Source organism: Dermochelys coriacea, chromosome 21 (assembly GCF_009764565.3).
Source record: "Dermochelys coriacea isolate rDerCor1 chromosome 21, rDerCor1.pri.v4, whole genome shotgun sequence".
NCBI classification, from domain to species: Eukaryota; Metazoa; Chordata; order Testudines; family Dermochelyidae; genus Dermochelys; species Dermochelys coriacea.
This window is the reverse complement of record NC_050088.1, coordinates 7333926-7341478: the sequence shown is the minus strand read 5'-3', so window position 1 is coordinate 7341478 and position 7553 is coordinate 7333926. Positions and strand designations below refer to the sequence as shown.

Here is a 7553-nt window from a genome sequence, read left to right as displayed (position 1 = left end):
GAGACAAGCTTTCGAGCTCCTTCCTGAAGAAGAGCTCTGTGTAAGTTCGAAATCTTGTCTCTCCAACAGAAGTTGGTCCAATGAAAGATATGACCTCACCAACCTTATGTCTCTAATATCCTGGGTCCAACATGGCTACAGCAACAATATTCCCAAACTGGTGTACTCAAGGCCCTCGTGAGAACTACAGATTAGTAGCTGCAGGATCTGATGGGGTGTGTGTGCATGTGTGCATGTGAATCTTTTCTCTGAGATTTTACTAGACTTAATTGTTCTCTTGATCATTAAAATCATCAATCCAGAAACACCTCATTCCTTGGATCCAGCTACCAAGATGATAGACACCGCACAAGTTACTTACTGACACAACTCTAAATACCATGCAACACTACTCATGCACTAAGGTGCTACTCAGCCTGAGTAAACCAATCAGAATCTGGCCCCTGGACTCCAGGGAGTCGGGGGCGTGACAAGATTTGGCTTTCCCTTGAACATACTTTCTTTGTTTTCATCACTGTTTTCTATACAAACTCTTTAGTTTGAAACAGGGAGGTGAAACGGTGAGTTTTTTATTAGCTTTCCTGCAGAACACTTCCATAAGAGGGGAAGAAAACCCAAACTGGAGAGATCCTGAGAAGCTGAACCTCTCAATGGCTTCTCTCTGTTGGGAAAGGAAAGTGTGAAGTGCTGAGGACCTCTAAGTGCACATGGGACAAATCAACAAGCAATCTTGCTTCTAGTTGGGATCTCTAGGTCTTTCTGGAGAGAATGGAATCAGACCACAAGCTGTGTTCACATTGAACCACTTACTATTCAAGTTTAAATTTTTTATTAAAGCTAATGTTAAAATTATATTATACACAGGTTGAGAAAGGAGTGTCTGTACATCTGGGTATAGTGCTTATATTATCCACAAATACAAAGTTTTTAAAAGTCATATGATACATATAGTACATAATCAGCAATAACCCAAAGTTAGGTGAATAAATTTAAGAATACAGTTTAGATATTAGCATCCCAAGTATTCAGGTACATCACTCATGAAAAGTTGTACAGAGATTTGATTCTGGAAAGCAAAATATATCAATGAGTGAAGATTGTCCCTCAGTAATTGAGACTTAGGGGAGGTTGTCCATTTAGAAAATACAATCTATGAGGGAACTATTTCATTTGCTTTCCCCATTGCGCTTCTATTACACCCAGTTGTAGACTTACTGGAAGTTTCTGACATTTCACAATTTCAAGGGAATGAAGGCATTGGACTGGATGGGAGACTGTTTAAATTCCACCCCATACTAGCAAGCTGATAACGTTCTGTTTCAGGGAGTGGTTTTCTCCTATTCTCAAGAATTTATAGGCTGAAGCTCCTTATTTATTAACAGTCCAATGGAATAGCAGCTCTCTCACTGTTCTGACGTGTAGCATATACCCTGGTACTCATATAGAGCTAGAAAGAGACGTAGGGTCTGTGCTGCAAAGGAAGTCACTGCAGGCACCAGATCATGCTTCAGATGTGCAACCTCCCAATGTATATATAGATATTGGCAGATGCCCTAAAGTTACTTCATCTAGGAATCATTAGGGGCTTAAAAACAGCTGGTGCCAGTATAATAACTAGTACTTGACAGAACCTCAGTGATTCTACTGTCAGTGACCCTGCAATATGCTTCTCTTGATCAGACTCGGCCAATTACGTCACATTTAGCCAATGTGTGGTCATTTTGTATACAGACAAATGAGATTAAAATGCACTAACCCCATTTTCATTTGTGACCTTATCTCCAGGTCTGAGCTGGCTTTGTGTGCAACATGCTAGCCTCCATGTGCGCGCTCCAGGGATCAGAAGGTCAAAAGACAAGGGGAAAAATAATTGCCCTAGGTGGGAAAACTCATTTGCATTTTCAGCTTTGGGCAGGAGGTGGCAGCACAGCATAAAAAAAAACGGATCCTCATGCATGTGAGGTATGTATCCATTGTATTGCACAAAGAACTAAACTGTATAGCTACATAATCAAGTGCTCAGCACTACTGAAAATCAGGGCCAAGGTGTATGAAGATGAGCACCCAAAATTAGAGGCCCCTTTTGAAAATCTGGCTGCTGGTGTATGAAAGCCTGTATCACACCACTGAGATTATAATCTTGTCTCAGTTCAGTGAATGACAGGCTAAGCATATTCCACTATTTGGGTTTCAAATCCCACTCCCAAGATCTGTGCTGATTAAATCTTAATTTACTCTTTTTAAAGAAGCAGAAATTAGGACAGACATTTAAGTGAGGAAGGTGGATGCACACTAGCTGTAGCATAGTAATTCATGTCTGAGAGGAGTGAGAGAGGCTGCCACTCCAATGAAGCGAACTGCTTGGCATGAACATCCATCACGAACTTTTTATGAGCAGCTAGCTTGTCTCTAGCAGGGGGCCAATGAATAAATCTCCCAAAGCAAAACCTTTTCAAAGCTAATCAATACTTTCTTCAATTGGGTCGACTCATCTAATTTTCCTTCCTTGTCTATTCCCTGGGTAATCATGTTGAATACAATGAAGTGGTGGCTGACAGGAGGCAACCAAAAGACCCTTTGCAATCTCTGCTAGTTAGTGGGGGTGAAGCTATATAATAGTGCAAAGAGAATGAGAGCCAGAGGGGATGAGCTGGCTGTAGAGGTTCAACTCTGCCATGGCAGATAAAGTTCTTTTTGGACGTGATCCTGAGTTACTTGCTCCCACAGAAATCTCACTGAAATTCTGGAGGTCCCTGGGAAAGTCCCTAGGCAGTTTGGGGGGTGGGGAATGTAAGGAAGATTGGGCAGGACCCCAGGTCTCCATGCACTATGGTCTCCTTGTTCCTCATAACTGAGAGGAACAAGAGCGAGGATGGAAAACAGGGTCACTACTCTTGACTTGTAAACATATAAACAGTAAGGCATTTTCAGATGGAAAATTCAATGAAATTTCAATGAAATTTCTGAGCAGCTTTAATCCTGGCCCCATTGACATTAAACCAAGGCTCCAACTGGCTTCAGTAGGACCAGGATTTGGCCTAAGATCTTTACCTCTAGATTGTTGGTGTCCTCCCAGTGCAGGGTTGAGCTTTCAGCTCTGCTTTTTGGAGCATCCCAGCAGTTGGAGTTGATTGGTGATTAGAGCAAGGGGGATTGTGCAATGTCTCATTTATTCCTTATTCCTTTGACTTCCTTCAGTTATGCCAGATGGTGCATAGATCCCCTGCTGTCTGGATTTCTGTTCTCATCTGACCATGTTTTCTTTTCAATATCAAAAATTCCTTTCCCAAGAAATGGGGTTCCTATCCCAGATTCCCGGAGACCCAGCCTTTGGGAAGAGAGATGTGTTTTTCCATGGTGGGTTTGATGATTTGTAAAATGAAATACCAGGACATTGTCAACACACTGGAATGAATTCAGAACAATAAAAAATTTTCAGGGAGCTGGCAGAACTGGCTTGTAAGGAGCAATCAAAAGAGCTAGATAAATAAGTGACAGTAGTGTTCCACACTCACATACACACACACATACGTGTCTAGTCACTAACAATGAAAACCATTGGCAGCAGCAAGCACAGTTTGTCACTGTGCTTGGTAGAGAACACAGCTGAGGGGGCCAATCTCAGGTCAGACTGTTAAAAAACTGGGCGGACACTCTCACACTGGTGGTATAGTCTATAGTTAGATTTAACCAACCCAGCAACACATATGGCTCCTGGATCGCAATACTAGCTACCATGGAGCCACACACAGTCCTTTTAGATGCTCCAATTTATATTACTTCCCAGATAAACTGGACCTCTGTGATGAAACATTATTAAAACCAAATTCACCACACATTATGTTCTTCCAGCCCCAGGGGCCAGTCACTTACCCAGGTCGATGGATGCTCAGGACCTTACATCAAACACAACGCTGAAAGCCAATCCGTTAGTACACTAACTAAAGATTTATTAACTAAGAAAAAGAAATGAGAGCTATTAAAAGACTAAAGCAAATAAAATACCTTACATATGGATCGAAGTATATAGTCCAAAACAATAGCAGGGATATTAAATCTGCTAGTTGTCTATAAGTCTCTCTGGGTTGCCCAAATAGTTTTGAGAACCTCAGTCCTTTTGTTTGAAATTTCCCCTGTCAGAAGTCACCAGTCCAGAGATGGGGTAGGAAAGAGGTGGCCAGGGGCCTTTGTTCTCCCCTTTTATGTCTTGACCCTTATTGCTGGAAAAATCCTGGCTGTGTCATGGGTCAGGCAGTGTTATGGCATACGTGCTTGGCCATCAGTTCTTGACAGGAATTGCAAATTCTAGCTTGCACTTTGCAGACCTGCCATTTGAGTTGTCTTCAGGAATGATGTTCATACACCCTTGTTTATATTTCTTTTGTTTTTCCTGAAGAGCTAACCTGTGGGCATTTCTCAGACTCACAACTTGTGTGAGTTACAAACATATAGCATCATTTCATAACTCCACATGCAATGTCAATACACACATTATAACAAGACAGTAATACTCAGCAGGTTATAACTTTTCCAATGATACCTCACAAGGCATACTTTGTACAAGATTTATCACAATTTTGTATCACATCTAAATGTAGATGGTCACTTTCTCCTTTAGACAGCATCACACAGCTCCAATAGTAGATCCACTGGGTTGAGGGAGGGTCCCCCATGACGTGGGGGGGGAGCATTACATTGACTGGGGAGGCAGGCGGGGGTGAATCGACAGACTGGGCACAGAGCTGGGAGGGATAGCCTGATTTGGATGCGGGAGGAAGGCAGCTATGGAATTAGCTGAGTGGGGAAGTAGCTAACTGATTAGTTACAGAGGATGGATTGGTCCAGCAGGCATGGAGGGACAGATGGTGAACTGGGAAGGAGTGTGGGGGTCAGTGAGGTGTACTGACGAAGCTGAATGGACTGGATAATCGATTAGTTGTAGGGGGACAGACAGATAATTTATCTGGTGGCCTGTGTGGAGTGGAGAATTATTCACGGGCCAGGGAATTAGTATTTATTATTAATTTATTTATACTGCTATAATGTCCAAAGGCTCCCATGAAGATTGAGACCCACAGACTGTGCTAGGTGCTGTAGAAACCCACAGGGAGAGAGAGGCCCTGAACCAGAAAGTTTACAATCCAAGTCCCTGATCCTGCAAACACTTATACACATGCTTAACTTTACCACCAGTTGTAGTGCTATCCCATGGTGGAAAAGTTAAGGATGTGTGTAAGTGTTTGCAGGATCGGAGCCTAAATAGACAAGGCAAACAGCAACAGACACACATCATAAGTAAAATATCAAAAATACTTTAAAAAAACCCAACCTTTGCCTAGCTCCTTTATTTGATAATAACCTTTCTGGTTCCTCTTTAATTCAACTTATTATTTATTTAATCATTCAAACTTCTACCTGTTTTCTTGGGGTTTTATTCAAACTTTCTTCCCTCACTTTTAGTAGCAGCTTTTGTCACCTTTCCTCAATCCCCTTCAGTGTTGTCACCACTCTCTAGCAAGGCCTTCCCCTTTAAGGGTCAGATGGCCTGGGACTAACCAGCCCTGTTCAATTATGAGGCCCAGCTGGGAAGTGGTCAGTGAACCCTATAAAGGACTGGGAGAGCCCCCTATAGCGGATTGTTTGAAGGAGATGAGCTCTTATAGAATGTCCTGCAGTGGGGGGAAAGGAAGTGGTCTTTATTTAGCTGTGTGAGTGAGATAGACCTAGGCAAGCTAGCTTCTGGGCGCTGTAGCTGGGGGGGATGTATGTATGTAGAGGAACTGCTTTTGTGTTATATTTTGCTAATGTTTTAAAGACTAAAACTGTGTCTGAAAGAGACTGGGGAGTGGTAGTGAGTCCTTTTGGGGAGAATCGGGAGATCCTGCCTTTGTGAGGGAAAACTGAGGCAGTAGCTATCCTAAAGCCCACCTGGGTAAGGTGGTCCTGCTATGTGCTCTGTAACTTTAGTCTGTCTCCTGAACTATATCTAGTAAAACTCCAAAAGTCAGATCCTCCACTAACTCAGAGACCCTGTCTCAATAAAGCCCCATGATTGATGATTTGGTAGAAGAGCTGGGAGAAAGAGGATAGCCTCTTATACTCTGATTCAGAGTCTTAAGAGTGTGGGTTGAGACTTGACTACAGAAGCTTGAACAGGTGAGTCTATGGCCAGGAAGCTGAGAGTGGCTGTTGGTAGGGCTGTATGGGACAGAGGGTGGTATCAAGGCAATGAGAGCAGGAGGCTAGAATGTGGGGAAGGGAAAATCACAGACAGAATAGAAGAGGGGCAAGGGGAACATGGATATCTCACCCACTATTGAATAAGTGGACTGGGAGTGAGGAGGCAAAAGCAGTGAGATAGAAAATTGGGAAGGGAGCTGCCTAGAAAGGGCAAGAGGGAAAAGCTATCTGTAGGGAAAACAAAAGACATCAGGGAGGAAACCCATTTTGCTAAAGAGGGGCGAGGACTGTGTGTGCATGCAAAAAGACAACGGAGACAGTAAGATTCAAATGTTTTAGCAGAACTGGTAGCAAAATGTTATATGAAAGGCTTCTGTATACTCCTTTTTTGGATAGGACAGGGGTGATTTGAGAGATCTGGGCAGGATCTGGCTATGGGAGTAAAGAGTTCCATAGTGCCTAGATTGTAATTAGCTTTCAGTAAAAGCTAAATATCACTTCTCCCACTTCACAGATGGAGAAATTGAGGCACAGCAAAGATGAAGTAACTTGCCAAAGGTCCAACAGTGAGTCTGGGGAACACAGGAATGAAATTCCAGCCCAGGAATGAATAACAAAACATCAAACACTGACACCACTTGGTTGGCTTTTGATGCTATTGCTTGCAGTCTTATTCTAAAAGCCTCTTTTAAAAAATACAAACAAGAAATTCTGCCTGGTCTCTAAAATTGGAAAGGACACCAGGCCCTCCAATTTAAATTTGTCTGAACTCCCCACTTATATTTTCCTAGCTGCAGGCTTGGAATGATTCCATACAGAGCTCTTCCATGGGTAACTTTTATAATCTTTCCTGGCTCTTATGTAGCCTTTTTTCATTGATGTATCTCAGTGTTTCACAGCGGAGGTTGGTAGCATTATCCCTGCTTTACAGATGGGCTAACTGAGGTATGGCGAGATGAAAGTGACATGCCCAAGGTCACCTGCAGACTAGAAGCAGAGCCAAGAATAGAATCCAGGTCTCCTGAATCCCATAAGGTAACTTCTGCAGAAGTATAATGGCATGCTATTTAGTAACAGGGACACCAAAGGGCCAGATTCTACTTTGAGTGTCTTTATATTTTGCACTGATGTGACCTTAGGGATATCAATGTTGTGCCTTTCAATTTATTCCAAAGTGTATCGAAGAATCAGGCCCAATGATTTCAGTGGGGCATTACCTTTGATTTACATGGGATCCAATTCTGATGTAACCAAAGTATCATAGGCAGCCTCCCACTAGCTGATTTCTAAGGGCCTGAACTTGCTCTCCTTGAAGTTAATAGCAAAATATTTATTAACAGCAGTGGTACAGGATCAGGACCTCAAAAGTCTCT

The 7553-nt window shown here is 42.6% G+C and overlaps 1 long non-coding RNA gene across 1 annotated transcript; it reads left to right on the top strand.

Annotated features, from left to right (window-relative positions):
• Nucleotides 1–204: 204 nt before the first annotated feature.
• On the top strand, nucleotides 205–7174 carry LOC122457122. Its single transcript, XR_006276472.1, has 3 exons — nucleotides 205–215; nucleotides 5655–6156; nucleotides 6695–7174. It is a non-coding gene; the product is annotated as an uncharacterized LOC122457122 (long non-coding RNA).
• Nucleotides 7175–7553: the final 379 nt, after the last annotated feature.